This window comes from Cherax quadricarinatus, chromosome 2 (assembly GCF_038502225.1).
Source record: "Cherax quadricarinatus isolate ZL_2023a chromosome 2, ASM3850222v1, whole genome shotgun sequence".
NCBI classification, from domain to species: Eukaryota; Metazoa; Arthropoda; class Malacostraca; order Decapoda; family Parastacidae; genus Cherax; species Cherax quadricarinatus.
The window spans coordinates 34,336,176-34,354,779 of NC_091293.1; the positions used below are offsets into that span (position 1 = coordinate 34,336,176).

General features: G+C 42.0%; 1 long non-coding RNA gene across 1 annotated transcript in view; it reads left to right on the forward strand.

Moving 5' to 3' along the window:
* The window catches only part of LOC138853342 (uncharacterized), a 415,781-nt gene that overhangs the window by 24,831 nt on the left and 372,346 nt on the right, over positions 1-18,604 (forward strand). The gene's annotated exons all lie outside the window — the stretch shown is intronic.

Below are 18,604 nucleotides of genomic sequence, written 5' to 3' on the forward strand. Positions count from 1 at the left end.
GGAGCACAAGGTGGTCATTGCAGTGATGTATAATCCACCACAGAACTGCAGGAGGCCAAGAGAGGAATATGAAGAGAGCAACAGAGCAATGGTGGACACACTTGCTGAGGTGGCAAGAAGAGCTCACTCCAGCAGAGCAAAGTTGCTGGTTATGGGGGATTTCAACCACAGGGAGATTGACTGGGAAAACCTGGAGCCACATGAGGGGTCCCGAAACATTGAGAGCTAAGATGTTGGATGTGGTGCTGGAAAACGTCATGCACCAACATGTTAAGAACACTACCAGAGTGAGAGGGGGGGATGAAGCAGCAAGATTGGACCCTGGGCAGTTCAAACATTGAGGACATCACATATGAGAGTCCTCTAGGAGCTAGTGACCACGTGGTTCTGTGCTTTGAATACATAGTAGAGTTGCAAGTGGAGAGAGTAACAGGAGTTGAATGGGAAAAGCCAGGCTATAAAAGAGGGGACTACATAGGGTTGAGGAACTTCCTGCAGGAGGTTCCGTGGGACAGAGAACTGGCAGGAAAGCCAGTAAATGAAATGATGGAATATGTAACAACAAAATGCAAGGAGGCAGTGGTAAGGTTTATTCCAAAGGGCAACAGAAACAATGGGAAGACTAGAACGAGCCCCTGGTTTACCCGACGGTGTAAGGAGGCAAAAACAAAGTGCAATAGAGAATGGAAAAAGTACAGAAGGTAGAGATCACATGAAAATTAGTCGCAGAGCCAGGAACGAGTATGCACAGGTAAGGAGGGAGGCCCAGCAGCAGTATGAAAATAACAAAGCATCGAAAATCAAGACTGACCCGAAACTGTTGTATAGCCACATCAGGAGGAAGACAACAGTCAAAGACCAGGTGATCAGACTGAGGAAAGAAGGTGGAGAACTCACAAGAAATGATCAGGAGGTATGTGAGGAGCTAAACAGGAGATTTAAGGAAGCTTTTACAGTAGAGACAGGAAGGGATCTGGAAAGACATCACAGAAGGGAACATCAAGAGGGAATGTACCAACAAGTGTTGGATGACATACGAACAACCGAGAAGGAGGTGCAGAAGCTGCTAAGTGACCTTGATACCTCAAAGGCGATGGGACCGGACATCTCCCCGTGGGTCCTTAGAGAAGGAGCAGAGATGCTGTGCATGCCCCTAACCACAATCTTCAACACATCCCTTGAAACTGGGCAACTACCTGAGAAATGGAAGACAGCAAATGTAGTCCCCATATTTAAGAAAGGAAACAGAAATGAGGCACTTAACTACAGACCTGTGTCTCTGACAAGTATTGTGTGCAAAGTCATGGAGAAGATTATCAGGAGAGTGGTGGAGCACCTGGAATGGAACAAGATTATAAATGAAAACCAGCATGGGTTCATGGAAGGCAAATCCTGTGTCACAAACCTTGTGGAGATTTATGACAAGGTAACAGAAGTAAGACACGAGAGAGAGGGGTGGGTTGACTGCATTTTCCTAGACTGCAGGAAGGCCTTTGACATAGTTCCCCACAAGAGATTAGTGCAGAAGCTGGAGGATCAGGCACATATAACAGAGAGGGCACTGCAATGGATCAGGGAATACCTGACAGGGAGGCAACAACTAGCCATGGTACGTGAAGAGGTATCACAGTGGGCGCCTGTGACGAGCGGGGTCCCACAGGGGTCAGTTCTAGGACCAGTGCTATTTTTGATATATGCGAACGCCATGATGGAAGGAATATACCCTGAAGTGTCCCTATTCGCAGATGATGTGAAGCTGATGAGAAGAATTAAATCGGATGAGGATGAGGCAGGACTGCAAAGAGACCTGGATAGGCTGGACATGTGGTCCAGAAACTGGCTTCTCGAATTCAATCCTGCCAAATGCAAAGTCATGAAGATTGGGGAGGGGCAAAGAAGACCGCAGGCAGAGTGGACAAAGACTACAGACCTCACTCAGGGAGAAAGACCTTGGGATGACCATAACACCGAGCACGTCACCGGAGGCACCCATCAACCAAATAACTGCTGCAGCATACGGGCGCCTGGCAAACCTGAGAATAGCGTTCCGATACCTTAATAAGGAATCGTTCAAGACACTGTTCACTGTGTATGTTAGGCCCATACTGGAGTATGCAGCACCAGTCTGGAACCCACACCTGGTCAAGCACGTCAAGAAGTTAAAGAAAGTACAAAGGTTTGCAACAAGGCTAGTCCCAGAGCTCAGGGGAATGTCGTACGAGGAAAGGTTGAGGGAAATTGGACTGACGACACTGGAGGACAGAAGGGTCAGGGGAGACATGATAATGACATACAAGATACTGCGGGGAATAGACAAGGTGGACAGAGATAGGATGTTCCAGAGAGGGGACACAGAAACAAGGGATCACAACTGGAAGCTGAAGACTCAGGCGAGTCAAAGGGACGTTAGGAAGTATTTCTTCAGTCATAGAGTCGTCAGGAAGTGGAATAGCCTAGCAAGTGAAGTAGTGTAGGCAGGAACCATACATAGTTTTAAGAAGAGGTATGACAAAGCTCAGGAAGCAGAGAGGGAGAGGACCTAGTAGCGATCAGTGAAGAGGCGGGGCCAGGAGCTGAGTCTCGACCCCTGCAACCACAATTAGGTGAGTACACACCCACACACACACACACACACACACACACACACAAACACACAAACACACACACACACACAAACACACACACACACAAACACACACACACACACACAAACACACTCACACACAAACACACACACACATACACACAAATACATAAACACACACACACACACACACACACACACACATACACATACAAACACACACACGCGCACACACACACATACACACACACATACGCACACACACGCACACACACACAAACACACACACACACACACACACACACAAACACACACACACACACACACAAACACACACACACACACACACAAACACACACGCACAAACGCGCGCACACACACACACACACACACACACACACACACACACACGCACGCATAAAACACACACACACACGCGCACACACACACGCACACACACACACGCATACACACACACACACACACACACACACACACACACACACACACACACGGGGATTGTCCTACGAAGAAAGGTTGAGGGAAATCGGCCTGACGACACTGGAGGACAGGAGGGTCAGGGGAGACATGATAACGACATATAAAATACTGCGCGGAATAGACAAGGTGGACAAAGACGGGATGTTCCAGAGAAGGGACACAGACACAAGAGGTCACAATTGGAAGTTGAAGACTCAGATAAATCAAAGGGATGTTAGGACGTATTTCTTCAGTCATAGAGTAGTTAGGCCGTGGAATAGCCTAGAAAGTGACGTAGTGGAGGCGGGAACCATACATAGTTTTAAGGCGAGGTATGATAGAGCTCATGGGGCAGGGAGAGAGAGGACCTAGTAGCAATCAGCGAAGAGGCGGGGCCAGGAGCTGTGAATCGACCCCTTCAACCACAAATAGGTGAGTACAAATAGGTGAGTACACACACACACATTTGTTTCTGGTATTTGTGAACGACATGACGGAAGGAATAGACTCCGAGGTGTCCCTGTTTGCAGATGACGTGACGTTGATGAGAAGAATTCACTCGATCGAAGACCAGGCAGAACTACAAAGGGATCTGGACAGGCTGCAGACCTGGTCCAGCAATTGGCTCCTGGAATTCAATCCCACCAAGTGCAAAGTCATGAAGTTTGGGGAAGGGCAAAGAAGACCGCAGACGGAGTACAGTCTAGGGGGCCAGAGACTACAAACCTCACTCAAGGAAAAATATCTTGGGGTGAGTATAACACCAGGCACATCTCCTGAAGCACACATCAACCAAATAACGGCTGCAGCATATGGGCGCCTAGCAAACCTCAGAACAGCATTCCGACATCTTAATAAGGAATCATTCAGGACCCTGTACACCGTGTACGTTAGGCCCATATTGGAGTATGCGGCACCAGTTTGCAACCCACACCTAGCCAAGCACGTAAAGAAACTAGAGAAAGTGCAAAGGTTTGCAACAAGACTAGTCCCAGAGCTAAGAGGTATGTCCTACGAGGAGAGGTTAAGGGAAATCAACCTGACGACACTGGAGGACAGGATAGGGGGGACATGATAACGACATACAAAATACTGAGAGGAATTGACAAGGTGGACAAAGACAGGATGTTCCAGAGATGGGACACAGTAACAAGGGGACACAGTTGGAAGTTGAAGACAAAGATTAATCACAGGGATGTTAGGAAGTATTTCTTCAGCCACAGAGTAGTCAGGAAGTGGAATAGTTTGGGAAGCGATGTAGTGGAGGCAGGACCCATACATAGCTTTAAGCTGAGGTATGATAAAGCTCACGGTTCAGGAAGAGTAACCTAGTAGCGACCAGTGAAGAGGCGGGGCCAGGAGCTTGGACTCGACCCCTGAAACATCAACTAGGTGAGTACACACACACAGTAACACATGCGCATAAAGAAATATACTCACACGCAAGTCACAGTGTTTGATTTAATTTGGTAATTCTAGGTAAGATCAGCTTAATATTTTATTACGTGTTTATAACATGTGAGTCCTGAAGACCATTCTTAAACATTTGTTTGTTATTTAAAACATACTTTCTTAAAAGTTAGTCAATCTTAGAGAAACGTTTGATATTAGCCTGCAGAGGTCCTACTTATCTTTTCTGGGATAAATAATGAATTATCGCGTTTCATGTGATAATTTCTGAGTGGCGCATCTGACTGGCTCCTCAGCGCCTTCTATGCTCATGACGTGATAATGCAACTTTTGAGCAGCTTCAAACTTAATGCGCTTGTGTATTTTAAGATACTGGTCTCTTTGATCTCTGTGAAAGGTCTGAATTAGAGTTGGACCGTATATGTCCTAATTTACAATATTTATTTAAAAAATTTAGATATTTGCTTCCATATAATGACTCGTGAAAGCCTATTATGATTCCCTTCAAATCTTCAACAATATTTAACTGTATTACCAACTTAGGCCGCACTCTGCACTGTTCCAGCCGCGTTTATTGAGGCACAAGGGACAGGGATTTTGGGATTTTGGGATTTTGGGATACCTTCCCCGGATCGCGCAGTGACCGAAATACATCAAGTTAATTTTAGTTATTAATGTACATATGCATATTGTTTATTTACAATTTCAGATATTATACCAATTTTTTTTCCTGTTTTTCAGTGTTTCCGTCAGACTTTATAAAACTTTAAATTTTATAATGGAAATGTGTTAGTTAATTCACTTTAATAATGGAGAGACGTTACTCAAATTCTAAACAATAATTTTAGATTTTGAATTCCCAGTTATTACAATACAGTACGTTTTTTTTCAGGCTTTCATTTTTTAAAGATTTAAATCAACAGTTTATTGTTTAATATAACTGGAAATTATTCATTTATTATATCAGTCGAAAACTGAGTATCGATATCGAGCTAACATTGAGGTACTGATCATGGGAAAGGTTTTAGTATCTTCGATGGAAATCTTCAGCTCAAGATCTTTCACACGTCTCCGTGCGTCATCAGCAGCTATGAAATTTTGCAAGAATAGCAACAGAGGAATGAGAAGTTTTCTCAGAATAAGACAGCGTGGTGACACCAGCAAATTCCTCTCAGATATGGTCAGGACAGGCACTGTGTGTCACACAGGCATCCCGTCCCCTCACCAGCCCTCCCCATTTGAGGTAATATAGAGAGGACCTCAGAGTTTCACAGAAAGCGGGAAACAGAATAATAGTAAATTTAATAGCCAGTCGCTGTCATGTAGCCATAGATTACGTTGCAATAGTGGAGAATACATATACAAAACAATATAATACTTAAATCTTCTAATTAACAAAAGAGTAGAATGAGGTCATTTATCAACTTAAACTATCGTACGTCCAGGAAGATTCTAGGTTGTAGGTGGAGCTCTAAAGAATCACTTCACACATTCCTAAATACTGATTTCAGAAATCCTCCTCAGTATCAATTATTATGACCGTTCCTTGGTTATTCATGAATCTTCTTTAGTATTCCGATTATTTTTTTATGACTTAATATGCCATTAACCAGACTCTTCATGAATTTTCCTATTATCCTTTATCACCATCTAATATCCAAACCCTGTTAGGTTGTAATCCTCTAAGTTAGTTGCAATCACCATGTTGCAATCACTAATTGCAGTCACTTAACCTTGTGTGCTTGTAATTGTATGGCACCTTTATGCGGCTATACCTACATGGACTTACTGTTATGGGTTATATACTATACCGACAGGCAGGGCACGTTCCTCAGCGGACGAAATGTGCAAGATAGGTGTGGAGAAAGCTTTTGTAACATCACCAGATAGTTACGAGGTCCCGTGGCATAATGAGCAAACCTGCGATTTTGTATAGCATTGTTGCTTAGGTTGCGAAAAACATAGTCAACTAAATAGCAATCTACCCACCCCTCTCTCTCTTGTCTTACTGCTGTCAACTTGTCATAGAACTCAGGGACAGGATTTCCCGTCCCTGAATCAGTGCTGGTTGTCGTTGATAAGCTCATTCCTTTCTAGGAGTGTCACCACTCTGCTGATAATCTTCTCAATGAACTTTGCATACTATGCATGTCAGTGACACTGGTCTGTAGTTTAGTGATGTGCATATGTCTCCTGTTTAAAAAATTGGGACTACATTTGCTGTCTTCCATACCTCAGGAAGCCGCCCTGTTTCGATAGATGTGTTGAAGATTTTTGTTAGTGGAACAGAGAGCGCCTCTGCTTCCTCTCTCAGGACCCACAGAGAGATGTTATCCGGCCACGTCGCCTTTCAAGTATCTACTTCACTTAGCAGCCTCTTCACCTTTTCCTTAGTTGTATTTATTGTGTCTTGCACTTGGTGGTGTACCTCACCCCTCCGTGTTTCTGAAGTCCTTTCTGTCTCCACTGTAAATACTTCTTTAAATCTCATGTTGAGCTCCTCACATAATTTTCAGTCGTTTCTCGTGATCTGACCTCCTTCTCTCTTCAGCCTTATTACCTGTTGTTTTCCTCCTGATCTGACTGTACGACAGCTTTGGGTCGGACATGGCGTTCACTGCTACGTCATTTTCGTATTGTCGTTGGGCCTCCCTCCTTATCTGTGCATATTCATTTCTGGCTCTTTGAATACTCTCCTTATTCTCCTGGGCCCTTTGCCTCCTATGCTTCATTCTCTAGAACATACAGTTTTGGTCTCTAGACCTCTGGGTGAACCAAGGGTTTGTTCTGGCCTTCTCATTATTTCTGTTGCCCTTAAACCACTCCTCTGCTGCCTTGTATATTGTTGTCACACATTCCTTCATCTCATTTACCGATTTCCCTACTAGTTCTCTGTCCCACTGAACCTTGTGCAGGAAATTCCTCAAGCCTGTGAAGTTCCCTCTCTTGTAGTTTGGCTTCCTCCACTCTGCCCTTCCTGCTTCCCTCTCCGCTAGTAACTCTACTATGTATTCGAATATTCGAAGCTCAGAACCACGTAATCACTAGCTCCGAGGGGCCTTTCATATGTGATGGTCTCACTATCTGCGCTACTTAAGGTGAATACTAGATCCAGTCTTACTGGTTTGTCTTTTCCTCTTTCTCTGGTAGTGTGCCTAATGTTCTGATGCATGAGGTTTTACCGGTACCACCTCCAGCCTTAACAAAATTGGCAATTTTATGAAGGTAATTTAACTTTAGCTGAAGACAGAGTAAAACAACTAAAGCTAAATTACATTTGTAAAATTGCTCACAACCAGTGTCTCCTATATCATACTGCCAATTTTGTTAAGGCTGGGAACCAAAGCAATTATAGAACTAGGGGAAAGGGAGAACAACGTTACAGTACCTCAAGTCAGTGGTCAGGCTTTAAATACATTTTTCTGTAAAGCAGTAAAAGAGTTGAATTGACTGCCTGCACATGTCAAAGCCTGTCATAGTATGAGCCTGTTCAAGAAGAGTCAAAATGTACCTTATGATCCTTAATGTCAATGAAAATAGCTAATTTTACGTCTCCCCTAGTTTATGTTCTTTATTGTAACTGCTTTTACATAGTTAAGATACTTATCTGTTTTTAACTTCTAAAGATAAATAATATTTACCACAAGGGCCCCAATGGAAATAAGTCACTTTGTCTGATTTTTTTCGATTTTTCTAGGTTCTCTACACATATGCTACTATGTATGATAATCTGTGTAACTGTGTTTGTGTATACGTGAATAAACTTACTTAATCATCTTTGCCCTCCACATTTCTGGGCCTCCATGTGGCTCCCAGTTTTCCCAGTCGATTTCTTTGTTTGGAAGTCACCCACAACCAGCAACTTTGCCCTGCCCACTTCAGCCAGTGTGTCAACCATTGCTCTGTTACTCTCATCTTGGCCTCCTGCTATTCTGTGGTGGGTTATACATCCCTGCAATTACCACCTTGAGACCTTCAGATTGAAGTGTTCCTATTATATAGTCTCTTGCTTCTCCTCTGTCTTCTCTACCTCCTCAAAATCCCACTGGTTTTCGATGATGCAGTGCCACTCCTCCACCCCCTTTGTTCCCTCTGTCTTTCCTCAGGATTTGATATCCAGTTGGAAAAATGACATCTGTTATCATTCCTGTAAGCTTAGTTTCTGTAAGAGCTATGATGTCTGATGATGCCTCTTTGATTCTTTCGTGCCACACCTTCCACTTATTCGTTTTTCCATCAGCATTGGTGTACCATACCTTCAGCTTCCTCTCCACCACTGTATTCTGGGGGTTTGTGGGGGTTGGGGGAATGAGGGACCTGGCAGGGTGGTGTGGGATACTACAACATAGTATGAGGTGGGGACCGTGAGTGTGGATTGTGGTATGTATTGGGATAGTATGATTGGCTGTGGGGTTCTGAGGGTAGTTCTGTAGGTGCTTGCACTTGTTGCTCTACCTGGCTCTGTTGGTCCTCTGCTGACTCTATCCTTGTCTCTTTCTCTAGCCCCTTTTGTTTCTGTATTCTTCCCCTCAGCTGCTGTCGTTCTGTTCTCATTCTGCCGCGATCTAGGAACACCCTCTTTTATGTTGATGATTCCTTCAGCCGTGGTTTCTCCTGCAGGATCCTGTTCTGCACCATTTCTGTCTCGAAAATCAATGTGACCGGCCTATTTTTTCCCTTTGAGTACCCCCATATTCTCTGAAAATTTATTATCTCACTCATGTCCTCCTCGCCTATTTCTTTGATAATGTTTACAATCTCTTGTTTTTCTTTCTACAATCTTTCATTGTATGTCCTCCCTTTGTTCTCCTGAAGCCCATGAATAAAGACCGGCCTCACCCTCTCTTCCTCTCACTGCCTTTCCCTCCGTGTCTCTGAATACAATTTGAATATAGTCACTGTGTCCCTTATTATTTCCTGCAACTCTTGGTGGCCTGGTCATTGCTATCACTGTGCCCAACAACTCGCCACCTTCATTCCTCACCCTTACTTTGTGGCCTGATAGGGCCTTAGCATAAGTCTTGTCTCCTTCCTTTCCACTGGGCCCTTCATTTAATAAGGGTGTACCTGCTTCAGATGCCATGTTCCCTCTGAACACTGGCCCTGTAACTCACTTCAGCATATTTACCTCATCTTCTAGGGCCCGTATCTGTGGCATCAGTGTATGTATGTGTGCTGTCCTTACAGAGAGACTCCAGAAATTAAATGTTTCTCATAACTTTACCTTTGTAAATTTATATATATATATATATATATATATATATATATATATATATATATATATATATATATATATATATAACATTTATCTCAAGGTGGAGAGGACTCGAACCTACAAACTCTGGGAGAGAGTACACAGTGCTATACAACCACATCAGACCAGACAATACTCTGGTGCCCAGCCAAGCTAGGTGTTTGTTCCAGAGCAGCCAGCAAACGGCTGGTAATTAGTTTTTCATCTTCTCTTCCACATGCACCAGCCAATAGAGGAGACTCAGACCTATGAGCTTTGGAATAAATACACAGTATTATAATAAAACTTTCTAATATCTGTCACTGGTCGGTGCCTGTGGGAGAGATGATGAAAAACTAATCACCAGCCGAATGATGGGCACCACAGTATTGTCTGGTCTGGCATGGCATGTCTAGTACTGCATACTTTGTCTGAAAGTCCGTAGGAGAAAGTGAAGGAGTGCTCGCATGGACCAGTAGGCCGATGCGAGGCAGGTCCATGTCACCTCTCCGACTTTGACCAATGACCCACTCAGTCAGGTCACATCCACTTAAGGAAGGAGCACGGCATCAGACCTAGTAGCACAAGCTAGTCAAGTCCTACTCACACCAACCCACACACACTCATGTAATTATCTAACCTATTTTTAAAACAACACAACGTTTTAGCCTCTATATGGTACTCGGAAGTTTGTTCCACTAATCTACAACTCTATTACCAAACCAGTGCTTTCCTATATCCAGCCTGAATCTGATTTTTTCCAATTTGGAACCATTGCTGCGAGTCCTGTCTTCGTTAGATATTTTCAGGTCGCCATTTACATCCCCTTTATTTATTCCTGTTTTCCATTTATACATCTCAATCATATCCCCCCTAATTCTACGCTTTTCTAGAGAGTGCAGATTCAGGGCATTCAGTCTATCCTCATAGGAGAGATTTCTAATAAATGGGATTAACTTTGTCATCCTCCTTTGTACGTTTTCCAGTGTATTTACATACATTCTGTAATACGGTGACCAGAACTGTGCAGCATAATCTAAATGAGGCCTAAACAAGGATATATAGAGTTGAAGAAAAACCTGAGGACTTCTGTTATTTATGCTTCTTGATATGAAGCCAAGGATTCTGTTAGTTTTATTGCGAACACTTATGCACTGTCGTCTTGGTTTTAGATTACTGCTAACCAGAGCTCCTAAATCCTTTTCGTAGTCAGTAATATTAAGATCTACGTTATTTAGTTTATATGTGGTATGGTTCCATTCCTGTCCAACATTTAGAACTTAGCATTTGTCTATATTAAAATGCATCTGCCAATTTTCCGACCACTGCATCAGTCTTCAAATCATCCTTGAGTGCTCTAATGTCCTCATTAGAATGAATTGGACGGCCTATTTTGATGCCATCAACAAATTTGCTAATGTCGCTATTTATTCCCTCATTTATGTCGTTTATGTAAATTGTGAACAACAACGTGCCCAACACTGACTCCTGTGGAACACCGCTTGTGACTTGCCCCCATTCTGATTTCTCCCCATTTATGCAAACTCTCTGCTACCTATTTGTCAATCAGGAAAAGTTTTCTTCTCCTATTCCACGTGCCTTAAGTTTCTTAAATAGACTCTGGTGTGGAACTCTATCGAAAGCCTTACTGAAGTCCATACACACAATATCATATTCAATACCATGATCTACCTCCTCAAATACCTTAGTGAAGAACGTTAGTTAATTCATAAGGCAGGAACACCTCTTTGTAAAGCCGTGTTGAGACTAATTAATCAATTTATGCCTTTCAAGATGGCTACGAATTGCCTCGGCAATTATTGATTCCATAAATTTTCCCACTATGGAGATAAGGCTTATTGGTCTATAGTTCGAAGCTAAGGACCTGTCACCTGCCTTGTAAATAGGTACGTATTACATTTGCCATTTTCCACTTATCTGGCACTGTGCCGGTTTGTAATGATATGTTGAAAAGATTAGCCAAAGGTTTGCTAAGTTCCTCTTTACACTCTTTTAAAACCCTTGAAAACAGTTCATCAGGGCCTGGGAATTTGTTAGGTTTTAATTTTTCTATATGTCTGATGACCATGTCACTAGTTACCCCAATCGTACACAGTTTATTATTGTCCTGTTCAACATAATTTATTATTTCTGGAATTTCGCTAGTATCTTCCTGAGTAAAAACTGAGAGGAAGTAAGTGTTGAACATTTCACACATTTCCTTATCCCTAATGTTTTTAATCGCCATTAAATATGCTTACTGAATGTTTAATTCACTTAAGGAATGTTAAATTCACTTACTGAATGTTAGATTCCTTTACTGAATGTTAGACTCATTTACTGAATGTAAGATTCACTTACTGAATGTTAGATTCACTTACTAAATGTTATATTCATTTAGTGAATGTTGGATTCGTTTACTGAATGTTAGATACACTTATTAAATGTTATATTCACTTTAGTGAATGCTAGATTCGCTTACTGAACGTTAAGGTCACTTAACCCTTTCAGACTTTCCGCCGTACTAGTACGGCTTACGCGCCAATGTCCATGATGTGCTAGTGCGCATAAATTCTAGTGCCTTCAAATCTAGTGAGAGAAAGCTGGTAGGCCTACATATGAAAGAATGGGTCTATGTGGTCAGTGTGTGCAGTATAAAAAAAAATCCTGCAGCAAACAGTGCGTAATGAGAAAAAAAAAAAACTTTGACCGTGTTTTGGGATTAAAACAGCGAATTTGCACTATATTTTCGTATGGTATTTATTGTTGTATTCTAGTTTTTCTGGTCTCATTGTATAGAATGGAAGACATATTAGAGAAATTTAAATGATTTTGACTCGTTTTACAATGAAAAGTACCTTGAAATTAAGCTCAAAGTAGCAGAAATGTTCGATTTTTACCAAAGTTCAAAAGTAAACAAATCATGCTAAGCGTCCAATACACGTCAACTGGTGAGTCTAATATTCTTTCACAAGTGCGCCGATATTATTTATACCATTTGTATATTAATGCAGTAGTCTGCATAACAGTAAATCTGATTTTTTTTTTTTGAGAGAATAAAAATTCAAAGTGGAAAGCTAAAGAAATGTAAGAGGGGCCTGGAGACGTGACTAATGAACAGAGGAAATGTTTTTTTTAGTTCCAGGAATGTCTTTCTTATTTATTCTGGACCATATTTGGAAATTGGCATCTTTTGAAATTTGTGTGAAATTAGCAAAATTGCTAAATTCTGACCACTGTATTGGGTAGTTGAAATCGGTAAATTGGTAATTTCTTGTACTCATTTGATAGAAAAAATGGAGTTCTAGCGAAATAGTTATGATTTTTGTCTACTAGTATATTGGAATTGGCCGAAAATAGGGCTCAAAGTGGGAAAATCGCCGATGCGTAAACATCGTCGAGACCGCTAACTTCGCGAGAGCATAATTCTGTAAGTTTTCCATCAAATTTCATACTTTTGGTGTCATAATGATCGGGAACAAACTCTCTATCTTTTCATAAGAAAAAATATTTTTTTTTTTGAAATTTGGGGGACCCTGAGAACAAGTCTCTGAGAGGGCCTGTGGACCCTGAAAGGATTAATGAATGTTAGATTCACTTACCGAACGTTAGGGTCACTTACTGAATATTAGATTCAGTTAGTGAATGTTAGATTCACTTACTGAATATTAAACTCGCTTATTAATTGTTAAACTCGCTTACTAGTTGTTAAATACGCATAATGAGTATTAACTTCGTTTAGTGGACGTTAATCTAAGCAATTAAGTTATCCACAATAATCGTATATCCACCTAATACTTTTATTTGAAAAAAAAAATGTTGCTTTTTGCAATTTTCAAGAGCAAAAGTATTTCTGCCATTTTAAGAGGCATTGCTATAGGCCTGAGTAGGCCTGCTCATTTATGGTTGCTGCTGCTTTATGTCTTTTTTTTTTTTTAGGCTTGGTTCTAAATCCCTCCTTCTCACCTTTCCTAGCCCAGCATTTCCTTTCTTTCATCATGCTTTATCCTCTATAATCTCCTTCCATCTATCCCTCTTCCATCACTCCCTCCCTCCGCCTCTCCCACCAGGGATGTCGTTAGCCGCCAGCCAATCTACTTGTCTTCCTGTTGTCGATGACAGTTAAGGGTGATGCATACGACTCGTGTGTACAGGGGGTGATGAGTTGGCAATGGTCGACTCCCGGGTACACGGTGTGATGAGTTGGCAATGGTCGACTTCCGGGTACACGGGGTGATGAGCTGGCAGTGGTCGACACCCGGGTACACGGGGTGATGAGCTGGCAGTGGTTGACACCCAGGTACACGGGGTGATGAGCTGGCAGTGGTCGACACCCAGGTACACGGGGTGATGAGCTGGCAGTGGTTGACACCCAGATACATGGGGTGATGAGCTGGCAGTGGTCGACACCCAGATACATGGGGTGATGAGCTGGCAGTGGTCGACACCCGGGTACACGGGGTGATGAGCTGGCAGTGGTTGACACCCAGGTACACGGGGTGATGAGCTGGCAGTGGTCGACACCCGGGTCGGGTACACGGGGTGATGAGCTGGCAGTGGTTGACATCCAGGTACACGGGGTGATGAGCTGGCAGTGGTCGACACCCAGGTACACGGGGTGAAGAGCTGGCAGTGGTTGACACCCAGATACATGGGGTGATGAGCTGGCAGTGGTCGACACCCAGATACATGGGGTGATGAGCTGGCAGTGGTCGACACCCAGATACATGGGGTGATGAGCTGGCAGTGGTCGACACAGATACACTGGGTAGTGGTGAGCGGGCAGTGGTTGCTACCCTGATATTCATTATGGTGAGTGGTTAGCGGCTGCTGCCCCGATACATGGGCTGATGTGCAGGCAGTAGCTGCTATTTTGATACTGGAGGTAGTGGGCGGACAGTGGCAGCTACCCCCTATGCATGGGGTGGTGGAAGGGCAGAGGCTGCTTCCCTGATACGTGGGGTAGTGGGCAGGCACTGACTGCCACCCCTGCAGGGAATCTCTGCCTTGTGTAATGAAGCAGGGCTCATTTTCTGCCTCCCATGATATTGGTGGAGTCAGCTGGGCTCTGAGGAACACGCAGCCACAATATTGCTTCTGCTCCAGCCGTAGCTAACTCAGTCGCTCAGATCGAACTTCGGGTAAAAATAAGATTTAATTCATATATATATATATATATATATATATATATATATATATATATATATATATATATATATATATATATATATATATATATATATATATATATATATATATATATATATATATATATATATATATATATATATATATATATATATATATATATATATATTTGATGTTGAGATTTGAAGAAATAGTGCTTTTAATAATTTCTTTTCATTTTTGCTTTGTAAAAAGAAATTACTCTGGATTTTGGATGTTTCTCATTTGCCCTGGGTTTATTCGTAAAACTTATCATGATGCTTCGATAGACTATCTATTTCTGTGTATGTACGAAAATGCTGATAGACAACCCTGCCCCTCACCCCTTCACCCAAACACACCTAGCAAGTAGAAAACAAAGCGTGATTGTCAGGTAAGAAGCATCGGAATAGACAAGTGATAACCGGGATTCCACAAGGCTTGGAACTGGGACTTACACTATATATAGTGTACGTGAACATGCTTGAAGATCCTAGAGTATGATGAACCCTTGTTTGCAGATGATGTAAACTTAATGAAGAAATTAAAGACAAGAGAGGACAGTGAAAGGCTACAATCAGACCTGTACAAGTTGCAGAAATGATTTGACAATGATTAGTGAAATTCAGTCATAGCAAGTACAAGGTTACGAAAAGTGGGTTAAGAAGGTCACTAACGAAGTATGTGCCTGGGGATAATCAGAGGCTGCAAACCTCACTCAGATAAGAAGACAGCCCCGAGCAGATTGTCTGAAGGGTGCATCAGTATTCTCACCACCATATGCACTTCTGGCAACTCTAAAATTAGCTTTTAGAAATCTCTCAAAAGTGTTATTCACAACACTTTATTCAATATATGTCAGGTCCACGACTTTGCTAGGACATATGATCTATGAGGAGAGATAAAGGAGCTAACCCTGATGGCTTTAGAAGACTGAAAGACATGAAAACCACATACAAAATAATGAAAAGAATTTATAAAGTGGACAGAAAAAAGCCACTCGAGAGACGGGAAGAAGATACACAAGGGCATAGAAGATGAGAAGCAGAGATGTGAGGAAGTATTTCCTTTGCTGCAGAACAGACCACACTTCCTTGTCCAGTGACATGGACAAAGCGGCTGAGGCAGGATTTATTGACAATTTTTAGAATATGTACGATAGAGCTTACTAAGCTCACGAGCTACTGACCATTAAAACCAGCATTACACATCATAAAAAAAAAAAACTTTTGAAAGGGTGGCGAGACGCCATGTTACAAATTTTACGGAAAAGCATGACCTGCACAAACCAAAAGCCATTATGGTCTTAGAGCAAGAAGCTCATGCTTATCACAACTACTAATGTAGATCATTATGAGAGAATTACGAAGTCTTTGGGAAAAATGCGAATGTGATCTACACTGATATCACTAAGGCATTTGACATATGTGATCATTGAGTGATGGCCCTTAAAATAGGTCAGTAAGTATCACAGCAAAAATAGGAAATGGATATTCAATTTTCTATCGAAAAGAATACAGAAAGTAGTAGTAAATAAAGCAAAGTCTAGCCTTAGCAGAATAAAAAAATTTATTACCACAAGGTACGGCCTTGGCGCCTTAATTGCATCTCATCCTCACAGCAGACAGATAAAAACATTAGCGACAGCCTCGTATTGTCCTTCATGAACGACACCAAAACAGGAATGAAAAATCGCATCGGAAGAAGAAACGGTAAAATTACAAGAAGATATCAGTTAAATCTGTCAGGGGGCAATGGAAAAAAATACAGTGATCAGTGAATGATGGACTCAAAACTAGAACTGGATACAAAACACAGGAAGACCATCTCATAAGTTGAGAGGATCTTGTACAATAATGTCAGATAACCTGTCATTTGAAGAATACAATAAGGTAAATGCTGCGAAGACCAGAAAAAATGACAGGAAAGGTACCGAGAATGTTCATAACAAGAAAAAATGTGCCTAAAGACATGCACAGTTCTGGGCATTTATTGAAAGAAAATTTCTGCCACGAGTGTCTTCTGAGGCCACTCATGGCGAAAGATTTTTCCTTAATAAATGCCCTAAACTGTAAATAAGTGTCGCCATCCACATTTTCTCAGTATCATCATACCATTTACCTCCAAGAGAAATAATACCAATGGAAACGCTATTCAAATCACTAGTGCTATCTCGTTTGGCATATTGTTCGGCGTTGAGGGCTGCATTCAAGGCAGCAGAAATATTTGAACAAATAAGGCAGTCAGACTACTGGGAACGCCTCAGTATACTTCCAATGTATTTTATAGAGCGAAGAGGCAAAAGTTGCGTAATAATATGTGTAAGGAAGATACTTGAGCGCTTAGTCTTCCTCATATCTGAGAGCTTAGTCTTACATCTACACATTATCATAACGTATTGGAGTGAGAGAAAAACCTGGGCATCATGGGCTCGATAAGGGACCACTGTGTCAACATCAGTGGCCAAAGACTACTCATCCTAGTACATGCAGGTATCAGAAAGATTGCAAGAACAAGCGTAAAAGTTATCAAGAAGAAACTTAATCACTTCCTTCATCAGTCCGCCAAGTGGCAGGTGAAACAAGACGCGATGGATATGTTGGTTAGCGGGTTTCCAACAGAAACAGCCTGCCTCAAGAGGTACTCAACAGAAGAGTCTCGCAGTAGGTTAGACTGCGAGGGCAGAAAAACTCTTAAAGCCGATCAGAGGTATATATATATATATATATATATATATATATATATATATATATATATATATATATATATACCTCTGGATTCATTTATAATTAATAAAGTTTTGGAAGAATTTAAGGTATATTAGACAAATTTTTGGGTAGAATATTAGCTGTGTTTCTCGGATCACTGGCTACCTACCTACATCATCATGAAAAGTCAGGTATTGTTGGGTGGGGGGGGGGGGGGTTTGGCAGTGAGGTGTAGTCTTGTCCATATATGCTTTTGTGTTAACGTTTTATAGTTCCTTGATAATGTGAGAAGTCACGAAAGCGCTTAGAATTTCACTATTTTTTCACAGTGGTTGTTATATATATATATATATATATATATATATATATATATATATATATATATATATATATATATATATATTATATATATATGGCTGAAGGAGACTCGAACTTACGAATCTTGGAACAAGGTACACAGTGCTTTACCAATCTACCCACACTGGACCAATACCTTGGAGTCCAGCTTGCGCTAGACTTTGATCCAAGGCAGCCAGCTTTCAGGGAGAAGGCTTACAGCTTTTCATCTCATCCCCTGCATGCATCAGCCTTACTAGAGATTTGAACAATGCAAGGAATTCGCAAAAGCACTATGTACCTTGTTCCAAGGTTCGTAGGTTCGAATCTCCTTCAGCCAGAGATCAGTGTTTGTGTATATTTCGCCTGCTCTTGCGAATTCCTTGCATTGTTCAAATCTCTAGTAAGGCTGATGCATGCAGGGGATGAGATGAAAAGCTGTAAGCCTTCTCCCTGAAAGCTGGCTGCCTTGGATCAAAGTCTAGCGCAAGCTGGACTCCAAGGTATTGGTCCAGTGTGGGTAGATTGGTAAAGCACTGTGTACCTTGTTCCAAGGTTCGTAGGTTCGAGTCTCCTTCAGCCAGACCTGGAGTTTACCTGGAGAGATTTCCGGGGGTCAACGCCCCTGCGGCCCGGTCTGTGACCAGGCCGCCTGGTGGATCAGAGCCTGATCAACCAGGCTGTTGC